The following is a 17,595-nucleotide window of genomic DNA, read 5'->3' as shown; positions in this document are numbered from 1 at the left end:
ACCCACAAACAGCAATGTGATAATGACCAACTGATCTGATTGAGGGGCAAATATTGATCGCAACACCAGGGACAATTGCTCTTCACTTGTTTGAAATTGCAGCATGGGATCTTTTACATTCACCCAAACATGCAGACCAGGTCTTGGTTTAACATCACACCTGAAAGGCAGCACCTTCAACACCCTCAGTGCTGCACTGGAGTGTCAGCTGTGAAATCTGAACCCAGAAGCTTGTGATTTCGAGGTGAGTGTGACCAACTGAGCCACAGCTTTTACCTGAGTCTCAATCCTTCTACCAACAGTTTCTCTCTATCGGGTCTGTCACGACCCCTCATGATTGTGAACACCTCTATCAAATCTCCTCTCTACGGAGAACAACCCCAGCTTCTCCAATCTATCCACATAACTGAAATCCTAACCACATGTTGCAGAAAGGAATTTTTCCTCATGTTCCTTCTGGTTTTGTCAGTCACCTTAAATCTGTAACCTTCGGTTATTGACCTTTCAGCAGTTAGAAACAGTTCCTCAGTATTTACTCTACCTCAAACCTTCAAGGAAACTCTGTAAAGTAACAGAAAATCAAGTTGTCAGAAGTGGGATTTAAACACATGCCTCCAGTGAAAGCTGCAACCTGAACAGAGAAGCTGAAACCGCTCAGTCACCTCAACTGTTCAGACCTTTTTGACCTCGTCCTCACTTCTGTACTTTGAAAGGTTCACTCAGTTCAGGAACTTGTTCAATGTTGCTGGAATGCTCAGTGACTGGGATATTAACTCCCCTGGGTTTTCCTGAGCTTGTTCTCGGTGTATGGGGATGTTTATCCTGGGCTGTGGAATCTTGCATCCCTGTAATGGACATTAACCCACTGATTGAATCTGTATTCATTGCTTTCCACTGGTGCTGGGTAATTGCGGAGTGTGGGGCTGGAATGTTGCTGCTTGTCCCGGCCTCACTCACTCTGGGAAAGAGTGAATAATTGATGCGTCTGTTCTGTATCTGAAATGTGACTTCGATCTACTGTTATTAACCGAGGCAGCGCTGCAGAAGGATACGTTAATAATCTCTCACTAATCAACTGTAAACAGTCAGAATGTGTAACTTTGAGCAGCGCTTTCTGCACCGTCAGGGCTGGAAAGTTGAGGGAGGGAGAAACACTGTCAGTATCTGAGTGCATACAGCACTGTGCAGAGAAAGAGCCAATATTCCGGGGCTGAGACACAGTGCATCTTTTCACATTTAATCACAATAATATCCACAGTCAGGAACTGAAAAGGATGAAAAACCGAATAGCAAGAGCAAAAGTAAGAAAACTAAGCAATTATAGATTAGCTGATAAGCTTTCACTGTGTTACCTGGTAGTCTACTGTTTTATATTCAATGCTCTCTCCACTGTGGCCAGGGAATGATTTCTTCTCAAGGGCTGAATATTAACAAAACTTCTTGGAATTTAAAATCTTTCAAAATTAATTCCATGGAGCTAATGGGGAAAAGTCAAATAACTGCATCAATTATAGGAGAGCTGGTTGGTGATGATGTGGATGTGTCTGCAGTGTGCAGGACCAGACTGTTTCTATAGATTCACAATGAATGTTCCATCTTTATTTATAACAGTAAAACTGATCGTGGACAATGGCTATTCTGGTTGCAGCAACCTGAAGATTTAACTCATTGACACCCTGCTTTAGGGTAATCTAGAAAGCACAACACTCAGCTCTGTCAGTTAGTGTGCTTGTTTGTTAACCCACAATTTGTTGGTTCAAGCACATAAAAGGATGAGGCTTTATTAACTTAAACTCTTCTACATCTGCTGTATTACTCTTGCTGTTGATTCTTCAAAGATAAGGTTAATCAAGACTTTCTTTGTGTAATCCATGCTGACTGTGTTTTATTATATTTTCATTTTCATATGGATTTTCTACTTTTGGGGATTACAGGATATTGTCATTTTTTATTGATTTTATTTTTATTTATTGCATTTATTGCCCATCCCTAATTCCCTCGAGAAGGTGGTGGCGAGCTGCCTTCTTGAACCACTGCAGTCGATGTGGTGCTGTTAGGAAGGGAGTTCCAGGATTTTGACCCAGCCACAGTGAAGGAACGGTGATATAGTTCCAATTCCAGGATGGTGTGAGGCTCAGAGGGGAACTTGCAGTTGGTGGTGTTCCCATGCATTTGCTGCCCTTGTCCTTCTAGGTGATAGAAGTCATGGGTTTGGAAGGTGCTGTGCAAGGGGGCTTGCTGTGTTGCTGCAGTACATCTTGTGGATGGTACACGCTGTGTGTTGGTGATGGAGAGAGTGAATATAGTGAATGAGGCGCCAATCAAGTGGGCTGCTTTGTCCTGGATGACGTTGAGCTTCTTAAGTGTTGTTGGAGCTGCACCTATCCAGGCAATGGAGAGTATTGCATCACACTCCTGACTTGTGCCTTGGAGATAGGGGACAGGCTTTGGGGAGTCAGGAGGTGAGTTACTTGCCGCAGGATTCCTAGTGTCTGACCTGCTCTTGTAGCCATGATATTTCTTTGGCTACTGCAATTCAGTTTCTGGTCAATGGTAACCCCCAGGATGTTGATAGTGGGGGATTCAGCAATCGTAATGCTGTTGAATGTCAAGGGGAGAGGGTTAGATTCTCTCTTGTTTCAGAAGGTCATTGCCTGGGACTTGCGTGACTCGAATGTGAAATATCCTTATTGTCGGGTATTGTATTGTACTGTACAGTGACTACACTTGAAAAGTCCTTCATTGGCTGTAAAAGGCTTTACAAAGTCCTGTGGTCGTGAAATGCATGTGTTGCTTTTTCCATTGTTATCAATGTCATTTTGATCAAAAGATAGGTTTTGTGAGCACAAAGTTTAAATCAATGTTGATTCAAATAATGTAAAAGCATCTATATTCTTGCACTATACTTAATAATCACCATCTTCCCATCCTTGCAGAGTACAATGTTTTTGACCCTGAAATTGATTCCACAATCTCAGTCCCTCAGACAATTTCAGCCCAGTTCTGATGAAAGATCACAGATCTGAAACGTTAACTCTGTTTCTCTCTCCACAGATGCTGTCAGACCTGCTGAGTATTTCCAGCATTTTCAAGAGTCTCGATTTAATGAATAGGAAACTTGTTTCAGATCAGATTGGGAGACAGTGTGAAACCACTCCATTGTACTCATGTCTGAGATTCTGAGGACAGTTGGCTGTTAGTGGAAGACATCATTAATTAAATGTACCTAGCAACAGCTCAGACCAATTATTATTTTACATGGTGGTGTGATGGCCATCCAGGGGTTAAAAGTAGGGATCTTGTAAGGTTTCAGTGTGCAGGAACACTAGAAGATCTCAGGGGTAAAGGCTCAGATCACCAACCAAGTTCTCCACCTGATGAGGGATCTAGGCTGGACAAAGAGGACCGTGACACTCTGAGACCAAGCTCGTCAGTCCACACACCTGCTAGAGCTGTAAAGTTATATTCCCCAAGTTTGTTAAGTATAATTTTACTTCCAATTATTAAGTACTATTTTACTCTCAATAAAAGTTCTGGACTTATTAATCAAGTATCCTGTTGATTTAATTGGTTAAAGTCATGCCCAAAGAGATTGTCCACAATAGACTTTCCAGAACTGAAAGATAAGTCTGCAAGGATTGCTAATTTTACAGCCCTGTTTAAAAAGAGAGATAAACCCAGGAATTACAGACGAGTTCGTCTAATGTCAGTGGTGGGGAAACTTTTAGAGACAATTATCCAGGAGAAAATTAACTGTCACTTGGTAGAACATGGGCTAATAAATGACAGCCAGTACAGATTGGTTAACAGAAGATTGGGTCTGAATTAATTAATGAATTAATTTATTTGATGAAGTTTCACAGAGGGTTGACCAGGGTGGTGAGGTTGATGGTGTGTGTCTGGACTTCAAAATTGTGTTTGAAAAAGTCCCATAAAATAGACTTGTTAACAAAATTTGAGCAGATGGGATTAAAGAGGCAGTGGCAGCGGGGATACACAATTGGCTGAGAGACGGAAAGCATAAAGTAGGGTGAATGCTTGTTTTGCAGAATGGAGGGACTAATACAGTAATGCCACTGTTGTTGCAGTGTGCGCAGTGTCTGACTCTGAGCTGTCCTCGGGAGGGGGCTGTTTGTGATGTTCCTGTGGGGTGTATTATCATCAGGGTATCTCTCTGAGCTGTCCCAGGGATGGGGCAGTTTGTGATATCCTTGTGCATGTCATGCAGGCCCACTGGCGTGTGGTTCCATCCTGATGCCAAGAAACAGAGCCCCATCTATGGGCAAAAAGTCTCACTTCCCTGTGGGTGTCTTGAGAGAGAAGAAGGCTTAGGGAGTAAACCTGGACAGTAAATCCGGAGTGGAGTCCCGTAGGCGGTTACCTGTTACTTATCAGGTAGTTTACCAGCAACTCCTACAGCAGAGCTGGTACCAAACAGTACTGTTTTTTTCCTTTCCTTTGGACAATACTAGCAATGCTGAGAGGGGGCCCTGATGCTCAGTGTCTCCATACTATTTGCCCAGGCCTGTGCCCTGGAGAGGACACTCCAGCTTCGTGGTTAAACATTAGCAAAATATGGGAAGAAACAGTTACCGATTATAAGCTCTGACTCAATTGGTGTAGACTATGAGCACCAGGGGTTACTTTTGACAGTGGGAAGATCATCATGTCTCATTGGATAACTACCACCTACTCCAAGCTGTGCAGCCCCCAGTCAGTTAGGTGCTGTCCTGCCACGACCTACTTGCTTCAATGGGTGCTTGCAGCTTCGAGAGATATCTCTCAACTGGCAGATTGATAATCTACGCACCAGGCAAGACAAACTCAACAAAGAAGACACCAGTGCTTCGCATCACAAGCTGGAATGTAAGGACCATGTGTCCTGGCCTTACTGACAACCTTCTGCAGGTTGATGACACACACAAGACAGCTGTGATTGACAAGGAACTCACAAGGCTCAATGTGGACATTGCTGTGCTGCAAGGAACTAGACTCATTCAAAGTGGATCCCTCAAAGAGAAACACTACACCTTATTCTGGCAGGGGAAAGCCCAAGAGGCAACTCGTGAGCATGGAGTGGGTTTCACAGTAAAAAACACGCTACTTGCAATGAGTGAACCCCCCACAGTTGCTTCAGAGAGACTTCTTACCCTTCACTTGTCAACAAGCGCGGGTGCAGTTAATCTCATGTGCATCTATGTCCCGACACTCACCTCCACCCCAGATGTCAAGGATCAATTCTATGAGACACTTGACACTGCCATCAGTAGAATTCCCAGCACCGAGGGACTGTATCTTCTCGGGGATTTCAACGCAAGCTTGGGTACTGACTATAGCTTGGCCAATGAGCATAGGCCACCAGGGGATTAGCAAGATGAACAAAAATGGACAGAGGTTTCTGGAGCTATGCTGCCACCATGGTCTCTGTGTGACGAACAGCTATTTCCAGGTCAAGCTGTGCCACAAGGTGTCCCGGAGACGTCCGAGATCATGCCACTGGCACCAGCTAGACCTTATCATCACCAGACGTACCACCCTCAGCAGTATCCTCATCACACGCAGCTATCACAGCGCTGACTGTGACACTGACCACTCCCTGGTGTGTAACAAGGTCAGGCTTCAGCCAAGGAAGCTTCACCCATCCAAGAAGAAAGGTCGTTCTCGGATCAACACTAGCCGAACCACTGACCCAGAAAGGACCCAGGAGTTCCTCAACATCCTCGATCAGGCTCTTTCAGAAAACACCGAAGGCCTCAGTGCAGTGTCAAAGTGGAATCATCTGCACGCCACTATCTATAACTCTGCACTCACTGTATGGGAAAAGAAATGGGAGGAATGCTGACTGGTTTGAGGCTTATTGGACTGAAATGGAGTCAGTTACTGCAGCTAAGAAGAAAGCCCTCATGAACTACAAACAAGTCTCCAGCAAACAAACTCTAGATGCTCTCAGAGCTGCCAGAAACAAGTCTCTGCAGACTGCTCGGCACTGCACCAATCAATACTGGTTAAAACTCTGCAACAGCATACAATCTGCCACTGAATCTGGGGGATGCTAGAGGGACATATGAAGGAATTCAACACACCAAGGTTCCTTAGACAGCACCTTCCATACCCGCAACCTCTACCAACTAGACGGACAAGGGCAGCAAATTCATGGGAACATCACCACCTGCAAGTTCCCCTCCAAGCCACACACTATCGTGACTTGGAACTATATCGCCTTTCCTTCACTGTCGCTGGGTCAAAATCCTGGAACACCCTTCCTAACAGCACTGTGGGTGTACCTACCTCACACAGACTGCAGCGGTTCAAGAAGGCAGCTCACCATGACATTCTCAAGGGAAATGAGGGATGGGCAATAAATGCTGGCTTAGCCAGTGATAACCACATCACATGAATGAATAAAAAAAAATTATGAAAGCAACGGGCCCAGCAGTAACTAAATCAGCACCTTTGAAGACAAAGACAGGGACGATCATCACTGAACCTAACAAGCAGATGGAAAGGTGAGTGGAGCATTACCTTGAACTCTACATAACGGAGAACATTGTCATTGAAGTAGCTCTCAGCACCATTCCAGACTTCCCTGTCATGGAGGAGCTGGACAGCGACACCACCATAGAGCTCAACAACGCCCTTGACCGTCTTGCCAGTGGTAAAGCCCTGGGAAATGATGGTATTCCACCTGGAAACATCAAAAGTGGAAAAGCAGCTCTGCTACAGCATATCCATGAACTTCTGTGTCTCTGTTGGAAGGGGAGATCTGCACCTCTAAACATGCGTGATGCAAACATTGTCACCTTGTACAACAATAAGGGGGAATCGCAGTGACTGCAGCAATTACTGAGGCATCTCCTTGCTAAGTATTGTGGGGAAGGTCTTTGCTCACATTGCTCTGACCAGATTGCAGACCCTGACATCACACATCTATCCTGAGTCTCAGTGCAGCTTCAGAGCTGGTAGATCGACAGTCGACATGATTTTTCACTTCGGCAGTTACAGGAGAAGTACTGTGAACAGTACAGACCACTCTATATTGTCTTTATAGACATCACCAAGGCCTTCGATCTTGTCAGCAGAGACGGAATCTTCAAACTGCTGTGGAAACTAGGCTGCCCTCCTGAACTCTTGGGCATCATCTCTTCTTTCCACGAGAACATGCACAGTTCCATCAGTTACAATGGAGCAAAATCTGACACTTTCACGATCAGCAGTGGGGTAAAACAGGGTGTGTCTTGGTGCAAACTCTCTTCGGAACGGAGGAGGAGGCAGTTTAACCTGTCGAGCCTGATCTGTCATTCAATTACATCCTTGCTGATCATCTACCTCAACACCACTTTCCCGCGCTCTCCCCATATCCCTTGATGTCATGAGTATCAAGATTTCTATCAATTTCTGTCCTGAACATGCTCAATGATTGAACTTTCACAAACCCCTGAGGTAGAGAATTCCAAAGATTCACCACCCTCTGAGTGAAGAAATTCCACCCTATCTCAGTTTTAAATGGCCTTTTAAATGAAACTTTAAGGAATACAAGCCCAGTTTCCTCAGAAGACAATCCCACCATCCCAGGGATTAGTCTGGTGACCCTCCGTTGCACTCCTTCTGTGGCAAGTATATCCTTCCTTAGATAAGGAAACCAAAACTGTACACAATACTCCAGCACGATCTCACCAAGGCTCTATACAATTGCAGCAAGACATCTTTATTCCTGTACTCATGACCCCTCGTGTTAAGGCCAACATACCATTTGCCTTCCTAATTGATTGCTGCACCTGCATGCGAGCTTTTAGTGTCTCATGAACAAGGACACCCAGGTCCCTTTGGACATCAGCACTTCCCAACCTCTCACCATTTAAGAAATATTCTGTCTTTCTGTTTATTCTACCAAAGTGGATAACTTCACACTTATTCACATTATATTCCATCTGTCATTTCATTCACTTATCCTGTCGAAGTCCCCTGGAAACCTCCTTGTAACCTCCTCACAGCTCACATCCTTTACAATTGGCATATGTTTCTCCATGCTGCTATTTTAAACTTTCAGTGACTCAGATGGGGGTGTCCACCTGCATACCAGAGCTGATGACAAGCTATTCATCTTGGCAAGACTGCGCACCAAGACCAAAATGAGTCAGTTCTTGGTCTGTGAGTTGCTGTTTGCTGATGACGCTGTGCTGACATCCCATAATGAAGTTCATTAACAGCAGCTTGTATATCGGTTCTCCCTGGCCTGCAAGGAGTTTGGACTGACGATCAGCATCAGGAAGATCAAAGTTATGGGCCAGGACTAGAGACTCCACCTTCCATCAACATCAACAGGCTCACTTTGGAGGTTGTCAACAGCTTCACATACCTTGGATCAACAATCACCAGCAATCTGTCCCTTGATACTGAAATCAGCACCAGGATTGTCAATGCTGCAGCTGTCATGTCAAAGTTGAGAAGACGAGTGTGAACCGACAGCAAACTGATCGAAAATACAAAACTCCGCGTGTAAGAGGATTGTGTTCTCAGCACCCTCCTTTATAGTAGAGAAGCATCAACAACTTATGCAAGCCAAGAAAAGCAGCTGAACAGCTTCCACCTCCACTGTCTCAGATGGATATTGGGCATCTCCTGGCAGGACAGAGTGCCGAATGCAGAAGTACACCAGCGTGCAGGGATCTGCAGCATGTTTGTCCTCTTGAGTCAGCGGTGAATCTGTTGACTGAGTCATGTGTGCTGAATGGATGACGGTCGCTTTGCCAAAGACACGCTCTTTAGTGAGCTTGCTATCAGCACGAGATCAACAGGTCACCTACGTCTGTGATACAAGGACATCTGCAAAGCGAGATCTCAAGCTGACTGGGATTGGAGTCGATGCATGGGAAGTCCTTCCTGCTGACTGGAATTCCTGGAGAAAGGCATTCAGGAAGACCATGGGAAAAGCAGAGGACAAAAGAAATGACCAGATGGTGGTAAAGAGAGCTCAGAGGAAGGAAAAATTATCAGTCGACCTCGGGCCAATGATATTCATCTGTAACAGCTGCGGAAGGGATTGTCACTCACGAGTCATCCTCCACAGCCACAACAAACGATGTTTCACACAGAAGTGACGTACACCCCGGGTGTAGCCCATCGTCTTCCGAGACAGACGGTTGCCTATTACAATTACAACTACAGCTACAACTACAAGAGCGAGTCAGAGGCTGGGAACACTGCCGTGACGAACTCAGCTCTTGACTCGCCAAAGCCTGCCCACTATCGACAAGGCCTTCCTCTGATTTCAATTGCACACACATTTGTGATCTGACTCTGTAGCTTAGTTGGTTAAAGCACCTGTCTAGTAAACAGGAGATCCTGGGTTCAACTCCCAGCAGAGCCTTATTTCACAGCAGCAACATGCTTGAAAAGTTTCATGATTGACATGTGTGTCTTGTGAACTTTAATTCAAAATACTTGATGAATTTCAATCACATAAAAAAACAGCCTTTGTGAAGGATTTGAGTTTGGAATGGCTGTTCCTCCTTGTACAGAACTTCAGTGCTGATACATCAAAGGTAACTTCTTTGACATAAATTTGTTCACAGTTGCATTCAACCTGGAAAACAGCTTGATATTAATCTCACTGAAGGAGAGTGTTTGTGTCATTACGTGTTGCTTTTAACCGAGACTGGGACATGACGCAAGTGGGAGGGTTGATCTGAGGTTTGGAATATTTGTCAGTCAGGAACAAGAAAAATCAAAGGAACCAAATAAGAAAACCTATGTCTCATGTGGTTACCGAGAAACGGTGAGAAGATATTAAACTTTGTTGTATTTAATACAACTGTGTGAACTTTGATCTTTCCTGCCTTTTATAAACAGTATTTGAAGGGTCTCAGTAAAAATGTTCAATGTTGATGAGAGTGGTGTCTGGGTGAGCAGCTGCTTCATGTGACAGGGTCAGGACTGGATGCAGGAAGTTCTTTGACAGTCTCTCTCTGATGGGTTGAGTTGATTTTCAACTGGCAGCTGTTGCTGTTTTGATAATTCAAGTTCCCTGCACCGATTTTTTTGGACAGACAGTGCAGTATGAGGATGTAAAGGGTTAATGCTGAAGAGAAGTGGGATTAACCCCTCCCACAATCAGAGTGATGATGTAACAGTCACATGTGATGAGGTTTGGGAGGAGAGAGAGCAGCACCAAGGATGCGAGTTTCGGAGGCTTGATGAGTGTGTATATAGTATTGTGTACATTAGAAAATAGTTCTTAGTTCTTTCAGCAGGAAATGTGTCCAGAAAATATCACGAAACTCACAATTTCATTATTCAGGAGTTGGAACACAGGGATATTAACTCCAAGTGACAGTAGTGGTTTCATTTAACAAAAGAAAAGGAGAGAATAATATTGCTCATTGATTGAAATCCCCCAGTGAGGAGACAGTTAAATAGGTGATCTGTTGGGGCATCCTTCGATCCAAGGTTTCGGCAGCATTTAATCTCCCTATTTGGTGAAATTCTATGTTTTTTGCATCTTTTTTAATCCAGCTTTTATGGACCAGTGAAAAAACTGAAAAAAGTGAACAGATCCATCCTTTCTTTTCTTCCTTCTTCCCATCAGTTTCTCTTTTCTGTCCCAATTTAATCTGCTGTTTTATCCATTCCAATCATAATTCAACATTCCAATCAAATCTATTTGTTATTCCACAGTGTCTCTCCATGTGTTTTATTCTGTTGTATTCTCTCACAGTCTGTTTGATGATCAATTTTACATCTCACTCTCTGTTCTGGTGAAGATCAGAAGCAGTGTTATCTGTTTGCAACACCCGACAAGTCGGCCTGAGGCTGTGTCTCATCGATAATGGGAACATAGGAACATAGGAGCAGGAGTCGGCCATTCAGCACATCGAGCCTGCCCCACCATTCAACATGATCATGGCTGATCATCCACTTCAATGCCCTTTTCCCCACACTTTCCTCATATTCCCTTATGTCATTTGTATTTAGAAATCTGTCAATCTCTGCTTTAAACATACTCAATGACTGAGCTTCCACAGCCCTCTGGGGTACAGAATTCCAAAGATTCACAACCCTCTGAGTAACAACATTTCTCCTCATCTCTGTCCTAAGTGGCTTGCCCCTTATTTTGAAATTGCGTCCCCTGGTTCTCGACTCCCCAACCAGGGGAAACATCTTAGCTGCATCTACCCTGACTGTCCTTTAAATATTTTGTAGGTTTCAATGAGATCACCTCTCATTCTTCAAAACTCCAGAGAATACAGCCCCAGTTTCCCCAATCTCTCTTCATAGGACAGTCCCACCATCCCAGGAACAAGTCTGATGAACCTTCTTTGCACTCTATCTATGGCAATAATATCCTTCCTAAGGCAAGGGGACCAAAACTGCACACAGTACTCCAAGTGCAGTCTAACCAAGGTTCTATACAATTGAAGCAAGAATTCACTACTCCTGTACTCAAATCCTCTTGTGATAAAGGCTAACATACTATTAGCCTTTTGCGAGGAGCAGCCTTGATAGAACGGGGTGCGGAGCGGACTTTCAGCTGAGCGGTCAATTTCAGTAAGTTACAAGTTAATCCCTTTTTTGTTTCGGAGGACCGGGGACTGCTGGGTAGGGGAAAACTATTTATTTGGGCAGTTTTAAAATCTTTGTCTTTTGCGAGGAGCAGCCTTGATAGAACGGGGTGCGGAGCGGACTTTCAGCTGAGCGGTCAATTTCAGTAAGTTACAAGTTAATCCCTTTTTTGTTTCGGAGGACCGGGGACTGCTGGGTAGGGGGAAAACTATTTATTTGGGCAGTTTTAAAATCTTTGTCTTTTGCGAGGAGCAGCCTTGATAGAACGGGGTGCGGAGCGGACTTTCAGCTGAACGGTCAATTTCAGTAAGTTACAAGTTAATCCCTTTTTTGTTTCGGAGGACCGGGGACTGCTGGGTAGGGGAAAACTATTTATTTGGGCAGTGGCAGTACCCGAGACACTACACGTGTAGTGTCTCCCACCCACCCTCCTCCTCTAACCAAAAAAAAAGGACTCTAGGGTGTTGATAAGGTAAGCTTTTTATTTAAAACTTCAGTCCGTCGGATTGCTAAGCGAACAAGTTTTGACTTTTTTTTCGTTTGGTTTTTCAGTAGATTTATTGGGAATCTAGAATAGTGGGAATGGAGGTAAAGGCAGTTGTATGTTCCTCCTGCAGAATGTGGGAGGTAGGGGTCGCCAAGAGTGTCCCTGCTGACTGCATCTGCGGGAAGTGCACCCAACTCCAGCTCCTCGCAGACCGCGTTAGGGAACTGGAGCTGGAGCTGGATGAACTTCGGATCATTCGGGAGGCGGAGGGGATTATTGACAGGAGTTATAGGGAGGCAGTCACACCTCAGGTAAAAGAAGTAGGTAGATGGGTTACCGTCAGGGGAAGGAAAGGGAACCAGCAGGCAGTGCAGGGATCCCCTGTGGCCGTTTCCCTCAACAACAGGTATACCGTTTTGGATACTGTTGGGGGGGACGACTTACCAGGGGTAAGCAATGGGGTGCAGGTCTCTGGCACAGAGTCTGTCCCTGTTGCTCAGAAGGGAAAAGGGAAGAGGAGCAGAGCATTAGTCATTGGGGACTCCATAGTTAGGGGAACAGATAGGAGGTTCTGTGGGAACGAGAGAGACTCACGGTTGGTGTGTTGCCTCCCAGGTGCCAGGGTACGTGATGTCTCTGATCGTGTTTTTGGGATCCTTAAGGGGGAGGGGGAGCACCCCCAAGTCGTGGTCCACATAGGCACCAACGACATAGGTAGGAAGAGAGATGGGGATTTAAGGCAGAAATTCAGGGAGCTAGGGTGGAAGCTTAGAGCGAGAACAACCAGAGTTGTTATCTCTGGGTTGTTGCCTGTGCCACGTGCTAGCGAAGAGAGGAATAGGGAGAGAGAGGAGTTGAACACGTGGCTGCAGGGATGGTGTAGGAGGGAGGGTTTTGGTTTCCTGGATAATTGGGGCTCTTTCTGGGGTAGGTGGGACCTCTACAAACAGGATGGTCTTCACCTGAACCAGAGGGGTACCAATATCCTGGGGGGGAGATTTGTTAGTGCTCTTCGGGGGGGTTTAAACTAAATCAGCAGGGGAATGGGAACCTAAATTGCAGTGCCAGTGTACAGGCTGTTGAGAGTAGTGAGGTAGGGGATAAGGTTACAGGGACGCAAGAGGGCACTGGCAAGCAAGAACTTGGTTTAAAGTGTGTCTACTTCAACGCCAGGAGCATCCGGAATAAGGTGGGTGAGCTTGCAGCATGGGTTGGTACCTGGGATCCTGATGTTGTGGCCATTTCGGAGACATGGGTAGAGCAGGGGCAGGAATGGATGTTGCAGGTTCCGGGATTTAGATGTTTCAGAAAGAACAGAGAAGAGGGTAAAAGAGGGGGGGGGTGTGGCATTGTTAATCAAGGAAAGTATTACAGCGGCAGAAAGGACGTTTGAGGACTCGTCTACTGAGGTAGTATGGGCCGAGGTTAGAAACAGGAGAGGAGAGGTCACCCTGTTGGGAGTTTTCTATAGACCTCCGAATAGTTCCAGAGATGTAGAGGAAAGGATAGCGAAGATGATTCTCGACAGGAGCGAGAGTAACAGGGTAGTGGTTATGGGGGACTTTAACTTTCCAAATATTGACTGGAAATACTATAGTTCGAGTACTTTAGATGGGTCTGTTTTTGTCCAGTGTGTGCAGGAGGGTTTTCTGACACAGTATGTGGACAGGCCAACCAGGGGCGATGCCACATTGGATTTGGTACTGGGTAATGAACCCGGCCAGGTGTTCGATTTAGATGTAGGTGAGCACTTTGGCGACAGTGATCACAATTCGGTTAGGTTTACCTTAGCGATGGGCAGGGACAGGTATATACCGCAGGGCAAGAATTATAGCTGGGGGAAAGGAAATTATGACGCGATTAGGCAAGATTTAGGATGTGTAGGATGGGGAAGGAAACTGCAGGGGATGGGCACAAACGAAATGTGGAGCTTATTCAAGGAGCAGCTAATGCGTGTCCTTGATAAGTATGTACCGGTCAGGCAGGGAGGAAGTTGTCGAGCAAGGGAGCCGTGGTTTACTCAAGAAGTTGAAGCGCTTGTCAAGAGGAAGAGGGCGGCTTATGTTAGGATGAGACGTGAAGGCTCAGTTAGGGCGCTTGAGAGTTACAAGCTAGCCAGGAAGGATCTAAAGGGAGGGCTAAGAAGAGCAAGGAGAGGACACGAGAAGTCATTGGCGGATAGGATCAAAGAAAACCCTAAGGCTTTCTATAGGTATATCAGGAATAAACGAATGATAAGAGTTAGAACAGGGCCAATCAAGGATAGTAGTGGGAAGTTGTGTGCGGAATCAGAGGAGATAGGGGAAGCGTTAAATGAATATTTTTCATCAGTATTTACAGTAGAGAAAGAAAATGTTGCCGAGGAGATTACTGAGATACAGCCTACTAGGCTAGATGGGATTGAGATTCACAAGGAGGAGGTGTTAGCAATATTGGAAAGAGTGAAAATAGATAAGTCCCCTGGGCCAGATGGGATTTATCCTAGGATTCTCTGGGAAGCCAGGGAGGAGATTGCAGAGCCGTTGTTGTTGATCTTTAAGTCGTCATTGTCGACAGGAGTAGTGCCGGAGGACTGGAGGATAGCAAATGTTGTCCCCTTGTTCAAGAAGGGGAGTAGAGACAGCCCTGGTAATTATAGACCTGTGAGCCTTACTTCGGTTGTGGGTAAAATGTTGGAAAAGGTTATAAGAGACAGGATTTATAATCATCTTGAAAAGAATAAGTTCATTTGCGATAGTCAGCATGGTTTTGTGAAAGGTAGGTCGTGCCTCACAAACCTTATTGAGTTTTTCGAGAAGGTGACCAAACAGGTGGATGAGGGTAAAGCCGTGGATGTGGTGTATATGGATTTCAGTAAGGCGTTTGATAAGGTTCCCCACGGTAGGCTATTGCAGAAAATACGCAAGTATGGGGTTGAAGGTGATTTTGAGCTTTGGATCAGAAATTGGCTAGCTGAAAGAAGACAGAGGGTGGTGGTTGATGGCAAATGTTCATCCTGGAGTTTAGTTACTAGTGGTGTACCGCAAGGTTCTGTTTTGGGGCCACTGCTGTTTGTCATTTTTATAAACGACCTGGATGAGGGTGTAGAAGGGTGGGTTAGTAAATTTGCGGATGACACGAAGGTCGGTGGAGTTGTGGATAGTGTCGAAGGGTGTTGTAGGGTACAGAGGGACATAGATAGGCTGCAGAGCTGGGCTGAGAGATGGCAAATGGAGTTTAATGCGGAGAAGTGTGAGGTGATTCACTTTGGAAGGAGTAACAGCAATGCAGAGTACTGGGCTAATGGGAAGATTCTTGGTAGTGTAGATGAGCAGAGAGATCTTGGTATCCAGGTACATAAATCCCTGAAAGTTGCTACCCAGGTTAATAGGGCTGTTAAGAAGGCATATGGTGTGTTAGCCTTTATTAGTAGGGGGATCGAGTTTCAGAGCCACGGGGTCATGATGCAGCTGTACAAAACTCTGGTGAGGCCGCACCTGGAGTATTGCGTGCAGTTCTGGTCACCGCATTATAGGAAGGATGTCGAAGCTTTGGAAAGGGTGCAGAGGAGATTTACTAGGATGTTGCCTGGTATGGAAGGAAGGTCTTACGAGGAAAGGCTGAGGGACTTGGGGTTGTTTTCGTTAGAGAGAAGGAGGAGGAGAGGTGACTTAATAGAGACATACAAGATAATCAGAGGGTTAGATAGGGTGGATAGTGAGAGTCTTTTTCCTCGGATGAGGATGGCAAACACGAGGGGACATAGCTTTAAGTTGAGGGGTGAAAGATATAGGACAGATGTCAGAGGTAGTTTCTTTACGCAGAGAGTAGTAGGGGCGTGGAACGCCCTGCCTGCAACAGTAGTAGACTCGCCAACTTTAAGGGCATTTAAGTGGTCATTGGATAGACATATGGATGTAAATGGAATAGTGTAGGTCAGATGATCGGCGCAACATCGAGGGCCGAAGGGCCTGTACTGCGCTGTAATATTCTAATTCTAATTCTAATTCTAATTCTAATTGCTTGCTGCACCTGAATGTTAGCTGTCAGTGACTTATTGCCATGGAAACCAGGTCACCCTAATACTCTATACCTCAGTTAATAAAGGAAAGGATTCCATTTACCTGCTGAACCAGCTTATTGACCTGTACTGCTACTTCAGGGATCTGTGGACATTCACTCCAACGTCCCTCACTTCCTCTACACCGTTCATTGTTCTCCCATTAATTGTGTATTCCTTTGCCTTTTTTGACGCCTGCTCTCGCTGTTCCCTGCTCTCCGAGTGAACTCTTGCTCCCTCTCTCTCCTGGGCTCTTTATGCTCCACTCTGCTCTCACTGTTTCCCGCTCTCTTAATGTATCAATATTTGTTTGTCTTGTGTTTAATTTAAAATATGGATTAACTTTATTTTACAGTTGTAGGTTGTATTTGGTAATCCTGTGCAAGTTCTGGATTTGTATGCAATATTAAGCTCTGTGAAAATGATTGTGAATGAAAATATAACTTTCAATCTTATACATGGGCTGGTCTGCAAGCTCCAAGTCCTTCACTTTGTAGTAATGGCTTGATACTGTATCTTTCAGTCTTAATCTCTGTGGGATTTTTGAACTGGTATGTAATGCATAACTTGGTCTAATGTTCTGATGTACATTATTGGGATTCATAGGATCATAGGAAATAGGGGCATTAGGCCATTCAGCACATCGAGCCTGCTCCAACATTCAAACAGATCGTGACTGATCATCTACCTCTACGCCATTTTTCCCTGCCATCTCCATATCCCTTGATCTTGTTAGTATTTAGAAATCTATCGATTTCTGTCTTGAATATGTTCAATGCCCTCTGGGATGAAGAATTCCACAGATTTCTCACCCTCTGAGTAAAGAAATTCCTGCTCATCTCAGTCTGCCCTTATTCTGAGACTGTGTCCCCTTGTTCTGGACTCACTAGACAGAGGAAGCATCCTATCCATATCTACCCTGTGACACCCTGTAAGAACTTTCTCTGTTTCAATGAGATCACCTCTCATTCTTCAAAACTCTAGAGAATTTAGGCCCAGTTTCTGCAGTCTCTCATCATAAGACAATCCCACCATCCGAGGGGATGAGACCGGTGAATCTCTGTTGCACTCCCTCTGTGACAAGTCTATCCTTCCTTAGATAAGGAAACCAAAATTGTACAGAATATGCCAGGTGCGGTCTCATCTAGACTTCATACATCTTTACTCATGTACTCAAATACGCTTTCAATGAAGCCAACATACCATTTGCCTTCCTAATTGCTTGCTGCACCTGCATACTAGCTTTTCGTGTCTCATGAACAAGGACACCCAGGTGCCTTTGGACATCGACACTTCTCAACCTCTCCCCATTTAAGAAATACTCTGTCTTTCTGTTTATTCGACCAAAGTGGAGAACTTCACACTTATTCACATTATATTCCATCTGCCATGTTCTTGCCCATTCATTTAACCTGTCCAAATCCCCTTGAAGCCTCCTTGCATTCATTCTGTACCTTTCAATTCTGTAAATTTTGTCTGTTCTATTTCAGATTTTATATTTAAAATGTGA

General features: G+C 45.0%; 1 non-coding gene across 1 annotated transcript; it reads left to right on the top strand.

Moving 5' to 3' along the window:
• The first annotated feature begins 9,293 nt into the window (after positions 1 to 9,293).
• trnat-agu (transfer RNA threonine (anticodon AGU)) lies at positions 9,294 to 9,367 on the top strand. The gene has a single exon. It is a non-coding gene; the product is annotated as a tRNA-Thr (tRNA).
• Positions 9,368 to 17,595: the final 8,228 nt, after the last annotated feature.

The sequence above is a fragment of the Heterodontus francisci genome, unplaced genomic scaffold (assembly GCF_036365525.1).
Source record: "Heterodontus francisci isolate sHetFra1 unplaced genomic scaffold, sHetFra1.hap1 HAP1_SCAFFOLD_43, whole genome shotgun sequence".
In the NCBI taxonomy this organism is placed as follows: Eukaryota; Metazoa; Chordata; class Chondrichthyes; order Heterodontiformes; family Heterodontidae; genus Heterodontus; species Heterodontus francisci.
Note: the sequence above shows the minus strand (reverse complement) of the source record. Positions and strands in the feature narration are given on the sequence as shown.